The sequence below is a fragment of the Leuciscus leuciscus genome (genome assembly GCF_965113295.1).
Source record: "Leuciscus leuciscus genome assembly, chromosome: 8".
In the NCBI taxonomy this organism is placed as follows: Eukaryota; Metazoa; Chordata; class Actinopteri; order Cypriniformes; family Leuciscidae; genus Leuciscus; species Leuciscus leuciscus.
This window is the reverse complement of record NC_138732.1, coordinates 22420014-22432940: the sequence shown is the minus strand read 5'-3', so window position 1 is coordinate 22432940 and position 12927 is coordinate 22420014. Positions and strand designations below refer to the sequence as shown.

At 35.7% G+C, this 12927-nt stretch overlaps 1 protein-coding gene and 1 long non-coding RNA gene across 2 annotated transcripts in view; one reads left to right on the top strand and one right to left on the bottom strand.

Annotated features, from left to right (window-relative positions):
- The window catches only part of LOC309504277, a 503575-nt gene that overhangs the window by 316900 nt on the left and 173748 nt on the right, over window positions 1-12927 (bottom strand). The gene's annotated exons all lie outside the window — the stretch shown is intronic.
- mid2 (midline 2) overlaps window positions 1-12927 on the top strand; it is a 154699-nt gene that overhangs the window by 40472 nt on the left and 101300 nt on the right. The window contains exon 2 of the mRNA XM_082177273.1: window positions 8253-8341. The gene's annotated coding sequence lies outside the window, so the exon portion shown is untranslated. The remainder of the gene's footprint in view (window positions 1-8252; window positions 8342-12927) is intronic.

Sequence of the window (12927 nt, the reverse complement as noted above, 5' to 3'; positions counted from 1 at the left end):
CAGTTAATAGAGTGGTTTTAGTTTAGTTTGTTGTTGTTGGACTTTGAGTTTGAGTATATTATATAATTTCATCAGGACCACAAAATATATTTTTAATCTGTCCGTGTTTTTATTTATTTATTTAATTATTATTATTATCATTCAATGAAATTCAGTGGGGTTAAATCTTGTTTTAATTGTATGGATAGAAACGGTTAAATCATTCTTCAAAAATGCACATTTTTAGGCATTTTTATGTTTGCCTCCTCTTCTTTCGGCCAATATTCATCGTATTTTAAGAACTTTGTTTTGCTTAGCCAAGAAAAACAAATACAAAAGAAAAGAAAAACGTTGCCAGCCATGTAAAAATGGATTTTAAGTCCAAGCAAAAACATCAACAGTCTAACAAACTGGATAAGCAGTTAAAGGGATAGTTCACACACAAAAAATCTTTCTTCGGCTTGACACAAAATAAGATATTTTGAAGAATGTCGATAACCAAACAGTTGGTGGGCATCATTGACTTCCATGGTATTTTTTTTCCATACTATGGAAGTCAATGAAGCCCATCAGCTGTTTGGTTACCCATATTCTTAAAAATATCTTCTTTTTTGTTCAGCAGAAGAAATCAATTCACACTGGTTTGGAACAACTTGAGGGTGAGTAAATGATGACAGAATTTTAATTTTTGGGGGAACTACCCCTTTAAATGGACCATGAATTGAGAAATCTAATTTTCCTTGAGCTTTTGACATATAAGAGGTAATCATACTATAAGAATATCCTGTAAGTTTCAAAACTGAAAACGTCCTTGTTAGCCTTTTATTTATCGGCTACAATTCTCATCACTGCAACCTTTCATGCCACGATCTAAATATAATGCCATAGATCTAAATATAATACTAATCAACACTTTTCACAATTAGTTATCCTTGAGAGCTGTAATAGTAAAAACATGTTAAAAGTTTTCGAGAGAGTTAAATATGTAATACTTAGCTATTTCATATGCAAAGACCGACGTAAGCCAATCACAGAAGTGCTGAAGTCTCACAGCAGACACGCCCCTTCAAACAGCATTTAAATCAGAGGGCTAAAATCAGGGAAGGAAATATTTCTAAATTATTACCATTTTCGATGTAAAAATCATACTAACATTATAGGTGCACCCCAGGAAACTAAAATATTCCAGTTCCTGACCCCTTTAAGACTTCCTTGTTTTTCAGCAATTTAGTTATATGACTACAGGGCGATTGATTTAATTCATATTCATGAGCCAGGCTGATAAGGTTTATAATGTGTCCCTCCACACTTTTCAGATAATTCTTACACCCTTGGTGGTTAGAGAATGATTTAACAAGTTAGGATTTGTGCTGGGTTCTGTTTACATTAGAAACAGGCGTCTGAAATAAGTCTTGGTTCTTCCTTGTGAAAGCTCAAGAAAGATTTTCTTTGTGTACTCTGACTTTTACTTAATCATCTCTTGACTCATCCCCAGAGAACATGCCCAGTGGCCACTGTTGCTTTACCCAGTTAGGAGGTAAAGGAGGGCATTGCTCATTAGTCTGAGCATCATTGGCTGTAATTAAATTTAGCCCCAGAACAATGCTCATTCTTCCATGCTGTATTATTTCATCATTTGACTAATCATTAAATAAGCTTAATACAGTATCTGTCGTCTGCAGTTTCACATGAGAGGAGACGGTTGTTCTGGCTAGTGGTTTCAGTTTGGGTTCCTGTAAACTGTCTAGAGGCTGCTAATGTGGCTCCAATTTTCTTTCCAAAATGTATGCATTTTCGCATTTTGAAGGAGTAGTTCACCCAAAAATGATTCATTATTTCCTCACCCTCATGCGGTTCTTTTTAAATGGAATGCAATAATGATTGAATCTTGAATTTAAATGTATAACTTGATTGTAACCAGTACCACATGCCAAGGCACCATATTTTTATTTTTATTTATTTTTTATTTTTTATGTTGTATAGAACAGATCTGAAGATTCTTCCATTTCTTTATTTTAAGAATGAATTGAAATAAAAAACAATGACATGATACTGTAATTTTTAAATGTATTATTATTATGATTATTTTAATAGGCTACTATAGGTATTAATAGGTATTAATAGGTATTAAAAAGGAAAAGATTGTGTGTTGAAAAGATCTGATGATTCTTCAATTTCTTCTTTTATGTTCCTTGGAAAAAAGTACCTGCTTGCTTGGAATATCATGAGGGTGAGTAAATAGTGAATAATTTGTATTTTCAGGTAAATGATCCCTTTAATTCAGAAGTGTAAAGATGCTTTAGGTGAGGCTGAATCACACATGTAAAAGAGATTTAGAGCTCAGTCTGAAGCACTTGTATTTCACATAAGTGAGGAACCCAAACACCAGTCATGCAGAAGAGTTTGAGCCAGCCTTGTGAAAATCAGATAAGTCTGACTAATGCTGCGGTTAAATGGTGTGCAGTGTCTGTTAATGCTATTGCCTTAAAGTGCAGCCTCATGAGTAATGATGTCACTGTACCAGCAGTGGCTGCTTTTATGATTGACTCGGAGTGTTTGGAGGACTTGTTCTTTCCATTGCTTCTGCTTTCACAGCACATGGCCAGCACACTTCCTCTGTCTGTTTATTCGGCTGTTTTATTCCAAGTACATGTGCTGCTTTCATGCTCCACTCACTCCGTTTTAGTTTCTTGTTTTCCCCTGGAGAAACAAATGCCTCCAGTTGTCTGTTGCGTTTTTAGAATTTCGATCTCCAGTCTCATCAGTTAAGGAATGGGCGGCCAGAGTGTGACCCATTGCCACTGGCCTCCATAATCATATGAATGACATAAACTGTTATGATATATACAAATCTGTTGGCGTTTCCAATCCATGTATGTCCAAAAGATCAGTAATATAAAAAGCTAAAGGAGTCCCGGGTGCAGTCACACATTGCAGCTTATTCTGGCCATGAACCGCACACTTAAACAGGAAGAGAACTGACATACACAGTGACCAGCCACAGTTTGTTTTGTTTGTATATGATGTTTGTTTTAGATAGATTGGTGTAAAAAAAAAAAAATCATTTAAATAATGAAGAAATCTATGCATCAAATGGTCAGCGAACCCACCAGCTTGTGGGCGTTCTTTGACCTGCTGAACATGAGACTATGCTGGGTGTGATTTTAACGCATAGAATTATGTGTATAATCGATTTTTTTCCCCCCACATTAACGTATAAATGATAACATACCTGTTTTGTTGACAAAAAAGAATTATGAGCTTTTAAATATGCCATATGGCCTCCCAGATGTTAGCGTAAATAAGCGAAGGGTGCGTCTCAATCAGCTCTCTATCTTCTAAGGTCGTGAATCAGTATATTGTATGAATTCGGGCACTGGCAAGGACAGTAAGGACCCTGGCTCACTACACATTGGGACATTGATGACTCCATTTCTGTTGACATGACAACATCCTCATTTTACAACATCACTACTGGTATTTATGAAAAACAGAAGAGCTGATATCTTTCTGATGTTTTTAATGTTATTTAAGGCGAGACATGGCAGGCAAAAACATCAGGGTTTTTTTACTGGTCAATTTTGAGATTTTGGGATATTTGTCTTCAATAACATGTCTTCTTTCAGACTTGTGGTGAAAAAAAGTCTGAAATACACATTTAGGTCACATTTATTACACTTTGTCTGTTTGCGTCTGTAGATTTCTCATAAATTCAACAAAAGTTGCCGTTATTAATCAACATGCTGCTCCGCGATCGCTGTCTGCACCCTGTCATCACATGCACCGTTGGAAAGCTCTCTCTCTCCTGTACAATGCTGTCGGATCCAAATATGGTCATTTCCTTTTTATCAGCAACCAGTCGTGAAAGTAAAAGGGCTGAATGCGCAATCTCATTGGCTGATGATAAATCTTTAAAGCCCGTTTTCTCAAAATGACTTTTCTCTCATACTCCAAGTACGAAATCTCCACTTCAGTAGCACCTATATACACCAAACTTTCCAGTCTTGTACCTACTTATATTATGAAGACATTTACAGAGGGATTTGTAAATATATTATTCCTAGCCTGATTTATGTAACATTTTATTCCAAAAATCATGGCGAAAATTTTTTTTATAAGGCTATTGACAGTATTTTCTGATTTACAGGATAACAAAAGTAGATATCCATAAATCCCTCTGTAATTTTTTCCCCATCTAATATGTGAACACAATGAAAAAAATTATTTTTAACCTGGCTTTATCCAATACTCAGATTTCGTTTTTTTTTATATATGCAAATTAGTGCATATTTAATTAGATATTGCCTAATTTGCATATTTAAACATTAAATTACAGAAAACTTGTAATACATTTTTTTCTCATCTTAATGTAGGTAATCAACTGGGAAAGTTTCATGGTGATATCTGCTAGTTACATTTTTTACCCTATTCAACGGTGGCCGAGAGAGCTCAACGCGCTGCAACTGAAGAAAACACATGCAAATAGAAAAACACCTGCAAATTAAGAAAAGATCTTCATCAGTTTCACAACACATGTGTGCTCCAAATACTCACAACACAACCAAATACAGAAACGCGCTGCAAAAGTTCACAACACAAACAAATACAGAAACGCGCTGCAAATAGGACAGAACACAACGGAAATGTTTCCGGGGAACCCAATAAGTGACGGACCCGGCTGGGACGTGCTTACAGCTGTCTACTTTTATTATTATAAAACATTTTTGCAAAACATACAGAGATGACACGTTTATGACATACAACTTTGTATACAATATACAAAATGTATTTACAATATGTTCAATGTCATAAGAATACTAAAAAGAACAAATAAATAAAGAGAGAGAAAACGAACATGAGGGAAAGACATTAATCTATACATCAGTTACATTGTACACATTTTGTGCTGTTATGTTAAAATAAGTTTCATAAGAAATGTTAGAATGCAGCTAGGGTCCAAATATGAGACAGCAAGGACACTCACACACAGATATAACGCATATTTTAAAAACTTTGTTGTATAAAATGTATATTTATTTGCAACAGTTATGTTAACAGCAATAATACTATATTTCTGGTAAGAACAGCTATTCAGCTGATGGACACGCGCTGTCATGGGAACATCCCAGGTGAAAATAATGAGGAAAATATTACGTTGTCTTTCGTTGCTCCCTTCATCAACATAATGGCACACAAGTGCCCCGCTCCCTCCAAAGTGCCCAATTCAAGGGCTCTGCCGTCTGCCCTTTTAAGAGAGTAGGGCATAGGTAAAGCTCACGAGCAATAAGCACGTCCCAGCCGTCCGTCTGTCACTTATTGGGTTCCCCGGAAACATTTCCGTTGTGTTCTGTCCTATTTGCAGCGCGTTTCTGTATTTGTTTGTGTTGTGAATTTTTGCAGCGCGTTTCTGTATTTGGTTGTGTTGTGAGTATTTGGAGCACACATCTGTTGTAAAACTGATGAAGATGTTTTCTTAATTTGCGGGTGTTTTATTCTATTTGCATGTGTTTTCTTCAGTTGCAGCGCGTTGAGCTCTCTCGGCCACCGTACTATTCACCTGTAGTGTCTCGCCTTAAAATACATTATGATAAATACTTTGCTCGTTACACATACGTGCAACACTTCAGCCATTAATAAATTATAAATGTTAGCTAGATTATATTCATTACATTTCTAGCGTTGTGTGTTTATGCTGAAAAAAAATAAATGCGTGTCAATATGTGTAGTGAGTTGGCTCACTTGATTTATGTTTCATGCTTCAGAACTTCTATTAAGGGAACAGTGAGCATCGATGCTCCCTGGTTTTCATGGTGTAATGTGGGACTTTTTAGGGAGCGAACGTCTCAGTGCACTGGTAGGATTTTGTGATTGAGATTAAAATGGCCGAATCCCTGATCAGTGCTCTGACTACTGAAATAGGGAGCTGATTGAGACGCACCTGATGTCTTTATAAAAGCCTCTAGCCAGCATTGTTTCAATGGCATTGATCACACTTTTATCCTTTTGAAGCAATTGCTCAGTATTGATTGAGGTGATTTCAATAGAAGAAAGGTGAATTCAGAAACCTCACTTATTCCTTTTGTGATTTACTGCCCTTAAGATGTACATAAATGTTTGTTTCTACAAACAAAGAAAAAACTTGACCCCTTCCCTTTTTGCTCGTTCTTACTCTCTTTACGTGTTGTCTTTGACCTTCTGGATCAATACTTTGGGACACATGTAGGATGTTTAGTACCCCTTTGGCATGAACTGTATTGCTGTAGAAACAAGAAAACAATGATTGCATTGACATACATAACTCTTCCTTCCCTTCTTCCTTCCTTCCTTCATGAAAAATGTATTATTAATATTATCAATTATTACATTTTGAAATATACTAAGATTTTAAATAGTAATATTTCGTAGAGCTGCACAATCAATCTTTAAAAGATCGAGACCTCGATTCAAACATCCACGCAATCGTATTCCTATATGACAGCGATTCTGCTTGATGTCTATTAAACCCTTGACAAGTACGATCACAGTGATTCAAATCTGCATTTGTGCTGTCGCTGAGCCAGAGAGAGCAGTTGTCATGTATAGGTATCAAACAGCTTCAGAAACTTTCAATCACACAGTATCATTATTTCTGTGTTACAATAATTCAAATGATCACAGAAGTACTGGGATAAAAGCCAATAGTTCGGATATATACTGTAAACACTGATGTCTACGGTGGCGATCAAAATAGAGTTAGGGTACTCTCTCACACTGGCAGTTTAGTTCGAAACAGGGCATGGTTCGCATGAAAAATTGTTAATGTGAAAGATGTCTCCAAGAGTTCATTTGCAAGCAGCAGAAAGCCACGTTTATGTGACACATACAGTAGATGCAAGTGCCATTAGATCACTCTGCTGCACATGAGAGCACCAAATTAATAAAAGAAAAAGAAACACCATACATTCTGTCTTCTATCATGTTGCGTTCACGTTTGTGAAGTTTCGATAGAATTAAGTGTGTGAAAACAGACCAACGCAGGGGTACCGGGAACAATGACACTCAGATTCGGACCACAGCCAACTTGCCAAGTGTGAAAACCCTCTAAATCACCTTTTGAAAGTAATATTGTATTACATTGTTACACCAGTAGATCGCAAAAAGTGACTGTTAAAAAACGTATTTGTCATGGATTCATTAATTCAAGAGATTCGTTCAAAAACGTTATGAGTGAGTTATTGAATCATTCATTCAAACTGATTTTTTTTAAAGGTACACTATGTAACTTTTTTCTTCAGAATTTACTAAATTATAGAATGAGCAAGTACATCATGAATCCATCTTTTCTTTTGTCTTATAACTATGGTACACCTATAATAATCGTTTATATTCTGGCAAACGCAGTGGAGTATCCCAGTGTGACTCGTCTTATGCATAAACAAAGAGAAGTAGCTCCGGCTACAATGTTCTTCCGCAAGACGCATGCAGTTTTGTTTATTAACCACCAGAGTGCCAAAAGTTTTTTATATAGAAATAGATTTATTTATTTATTTTAAACAGACTGCAACAATTAACATTTTGTCAGAACATAAAGTCAAAAAAATGTATTTATTTTTTGTCAATTCATAATCGTGGGAGAATTATTCGGAAAAATTGACAAATTGGCAAAAAAAATAAAAAAATTGTGATCTCTATTTTAAACAAACAATCATGATTCTCAATTTATCCAGTCGTGCAGCTCTATTTCATTATATTACTGCTTTTACTGTATTTTGATCAAATAAATGCAGGCTTGGTGAGCATAAGAAACTGCTTTAAAAACTTTTTTTTTAAATCAGTAACATTTTGCATTAAGGTTTCATTTGTTAAAATTAGATAACTACATTAGTTTACATGAACTAGAATGAACAATACTTATACAGCATTTAGCCTATACGAATCTTAGTTAATGCTCATTTCTACATTTACTAATAACTATTTTAAATCAAAAGTTGTATCTGTTAACAGAACTAACACAAACAAACAATGAACATTTGTATTTTTATTCAATGACATAGTCAACGGTTAATAAATGCTGTAACTATACATTGCTCATAATTAGTTCATGTCAACTAATATGCATCAACTCTGTTACTTCCTTGTGAATCCTTTTTTACAACTAATGTTAAAAAACAAGGCCTTGTTAAATCATACTGACGCAATTCTTTTGGAAGGGTAGTGTGTATACATGATACTTGTTTCTGCTGTACAATTCGATTTGTTTTAACCTTATCCTCTGTTTATCTCTGATCTTGTAGGAGGAGTACGTAATGAGATTAGTCTGAACCTCGTTTACCAGTTTTGATTCATATCAGGCCCTGCTGTCTTGACTGAATTACAAACGCAAGTAAGTTTAAACACCCCACTTACTATTAAGCAATAATTCCAGAATTACCATGTAACCCACCCAGGTTCACCCAGACTGATGTATGCCTGCGAGGGCTGCTGATTTGTGTGTCGAGGTCATCAGTAGGCCAAGGGGCTGCCTGCCGAATTACTTTGAAGCCGCTCTGGTTTGCTCTGTTAATGATCTGTCATTTTAAATGGTCCACGCGTGAGAATTCATCTCACATGCCTCACCAGCAGCAATTCCCTCACTGGCTATTTCCATTCACAGCATGGTGAGACCGCATTATGCCTCCTAATGACTTGTGTGAGGTCTGGCGGTTTACAATGAAAGCAGAGGTCCCTGAGATTAGTTCTGTATTGATTTTGCCTTAAGAAGATAAGATACACTAACATGTTTAAAGAGAGTTTAATCCTAAATAACCAAGGCTCGACTATTCATTTTTAATGGTAATAGTTTCTAAAAGCAGGTGCTTTGTTTATAATTGATTAAAGATTCATAAATGTATTCAGACTAAACAAAACACTTCTAAATCACATTATAAGCAGATTGGCCACGCTAAACTTTCTCAAGTCTGATGTGAATGCTGATTATGCAATCATACATTCATGATCATTTCAGCTGTTGTGGACCTTCTGTCTGAAGTAAATGCTTTTTTTTTGTTTCTCCACGGATATCATATGTGTGAGTGGATTGCTCTTTGTTATATAAAACTTTTTGATCATTGCATATAAAGCCAGCTGGTGATGTTTCCAGTTCAGGGATTAGAAACGGTTCAAGGAACAAAAACAACTGGAATATTTTGCATAACACAATAGAAGATTTTACAAAAATACATAGTTATTTAAATTAGGTTAAAACTGGTAACCAGTATTTTGTTCAGGGCTGCGTTTCCCGAAACCTTCTTAACGCTACGTCGTTCTTAAGTTACACCTTAAGCTGTACCTTATCGATAATACGTGTTTCTCGAAACGTTCTTAGTTAAGTATACCTTCTGTAAGTCATACGTTCGGACAGTTGGTCTGGACCACTCTTAGCTTTACCTTATCACTGTTGCAGGTCTATATGAATATAATTCAGAAGTTTTAATATACCCAGACAGTGTTCAATTAGGCTAATTCAAGTGTTTTCATGCAAAGAATAAAATTGTTGTTAGATTTTTAATTATATTATTAAATATATTATATTATTAATTTAATTAAAGAGCGCTTTTAAAGGCCAGTGAAATCATGGCTACTGTCAGTTACAGTAAGTCCTATTCGGACGCTAATTGTTTCTCATGTGCTCGTATTTAAAAAATGTACAGGGGTAAGTCTGTGATTTTAGTGCCGTCTGAATCCATAATATCACTGTTTTTTCTCACCCCACCCGCGTAAAAATCCCTGGCCAAATTAGTACCTACTGTTTTTTGACAAAGTTTACACGTTTACAGGAAGAGATTCAAAATTCACTGTTTAAATCCTTTTTGATCACTGCCGAGCACCGTACGTTAGATGTACACTTTTATTACTGAAATGCTGGAAAGTATTTACAAGAACAATATTTCATCGCAGCTCCACCGCAGCGAACAAAAATGGGAAAGAGAAGAAAGCACGTAAAAATGTTAAATGGTTATCATGGCAGCAATATATGAGACAATTTTAAAATATGTAGGCTAGGCTATTATAGTTTGGATTATTTTTTATAATATCCCATGAGTCCTAATAAATGCAACTTCAACTATTTCTAAAGTGCTTCTTTTATAAACACCGCTTTCTCACATAACGCAGTGAAGCAGCCTCTGCACAAGAGAATAATTGATTCTTGAGCCATCGATTTCATCCAATTCAGCAGCATCGCCACTGACAACACCGGGTAACGTCGCACGTAAGAAGGTATATCTTAAGCAGCTTCCTCAGGTATGGTTCGGAGAACACGCCTAGCAATGGTATACCTTTAGTTAAGTTAAGAGTCGTAGCGCGCTAAGAGACAATGTTATCGGGAAACGCAGCCCAGTTAACTTTTCATTAAAAAAAAAACAAAGACCAAAGAAATTTTCTCAGTAAACTTTCAGAATTACACTTCCTATCATAGCACAATGTGTACTTAGAAATTAATGCTTTTTATTTAACAAAACCACATAATAATGTTAAATGTTAAAGTACTAATAAACAGCCAATATCCTAGTAAGTAACCGGTAATGTAAGTGACAGGCCAAGTAATATGCCTCTAGTTAATAGTGAGAATTGGACTCTAAACTAAAGTGTTACATAATATTGTTGTTAATTACAGTGGCAATGTATGAAGAACTCACTTTGTATATAGCATAACAATTCAGAGACTATAAAATATAAACTATGAATTAACTGTTAACTAATAGTTTGCAAATGATTTGTAAGTACTTTATTACTGTATACTTATTATAAAACCTTACCCATTCATCTACACACAAACTGACCACCAACCGCATATTTCAGTCACCATTAAATTTTTTACATCAACTGTCACAGAATAGTGAAAAGATGCATCTATGCTGCATTAAAAAATTGATCAGATAAAGGTATCTCAGTAGAAAGGATGTGACCTTTGTATTCAGATTTGCCTTGGTACTGGTCATATCATGGCTGCTGAGACAGCATTTTTCATCTTTTGGATGCAGCCAACATGACTGCAACACAAAGGCTGTCAAGAGGCACACACTGCCAACTTGTTTTTACAGGCTCTGAGATTACCTGGATTTGTGTGTGAGAGGAATGTAACACATGGTTAAGTGCGGTGGACCATTCATTACTTATTTTACAACTTGAATCACATTTTACTTCCTATTGCTTTCCACAGGGCTGTACAGGCCATGAAATCAAGCAAGCTTTTCCATCCCCATAAAACAAATCGTTGCCTTCTGCAATCATCTGCTCTCTAAAAGCCAGCGCTGAGATAGCCCTTAGCAGAACTTGTTGCGCAATTTAAAGTCGCTAGTGATCCTATTCTTTCTGACAGCTAACGACAGACACTTAGTTCGAGACCACATGTGGAGCTAGTAGCTCATGCAGAGCGTTTCACTGGGCTCTAAAAGATAGTCTTTTACTGGCCCTGCATTTTGTCTTTGACTGTAATTCTTTTTTCGTAAATGCATTAATTGTGTACGTCTAAATTAAACGGAAGCCTAGCAAGTCTTCAGATCAATTCACCCCCTCAGCAATCATGAAGGCACTAGTGACAGACGCAAGCTGTATATACCTAATTATTTTATTTTAAAATCAATAGTAGTGTTCCTGCTGCTTTATTGGCTGGATTATTTGTTTTACTGCTATTCTGTAAATTACTTTTAAAGGCAATAGTGCTATTACCCACTTTTAATTAAGGTCCTCTTGTCATATGTATTGTGGATTCAGGAAATGCTATGCCTCCAATCTCATTGAACTGAGAACTTGATATGAGTTTATACAGGGCTATACAGAGCAATAAGGAGGGCCACATGGTCTCCTGTAATATATTGAACATTGCTCTTGCGTATTCAGCTCTTGAATACATAACCCAGGTAAAGGTACATAGTCTTGGAAGTATTATTAAGAATTGAATTAATAATTATTGTATGAGTGTTCATTTAAAAAAAAAAATCTTACATATGAGCAATATCACACGGGTAGTACGATAAGGCCGCAGGGAATCACATCGTGCTGATATACAGCCAAATCGCATGGCTATGAGTGTGATATTGCGTTTATACAACAGTACGACGGCACAAGTGAGTAAATGAATAATAAACAACAACAGAATGTCATTAAAAACCCTCTTTTGTGCAGAACTACTTCCTTCCGCCACAGTTGAGCCCAAGCCTCCGTTACTAATTCTAAAACGTTATTTTAGAACTAGTAACGAAGGAACGTTGAGTCGCTTCATTGAAGCTTATGTGTAAGGGATAATGCATTCAGCCGGTTGTTATCTCAGAATCAATCCCGACAGGGTGATCAGGACCCTGACGTGAAGCAGAGGGCTTTTGCGTCAGCCTGAAGGGGTTTATTCTGAGATAACAACCGGATGTACATTATCCCGCTTATTACACGGCTACTTGCTACATAAGTAAATAATTAGACATGAAATATTGATCTGAGTTGAAATATTTTATTAGGTCTTTAAACGCAAAGCTTCCGCAGATAGAGCAGATAGTAGTGCGGCAAGTTCAAACTAGACGGACATTTAAGGAATATATATATATATATATATATATATATATATATATATATATATATAAATGTATTATGTTTCTAGCATGTTATATGTTTGGCAACAGTTCTTCTAACCCTAATTGATAGAGTGTGTAGCTTTTCATTTCTTAAACAACCATAGGAAGACGCATCATGTATTCCAGAACGCCATATTCCAGGATGACAATGTCAAGATTCATCAGGCTCAAACTGTGAAAGAATGGTTGGGAAGGGGGCATGAAGAATCATTTTCACACATGAATTAGCACATCTGAATCCAGACCTTAAATTCATTGAAAGTAGATATAGATATAATAGATATAGGCCTATGTGATATAGAAATATGATATAAGTAGATATATGGAAGCATGCAGTATGCAGATAATTATTATTATTATTTTT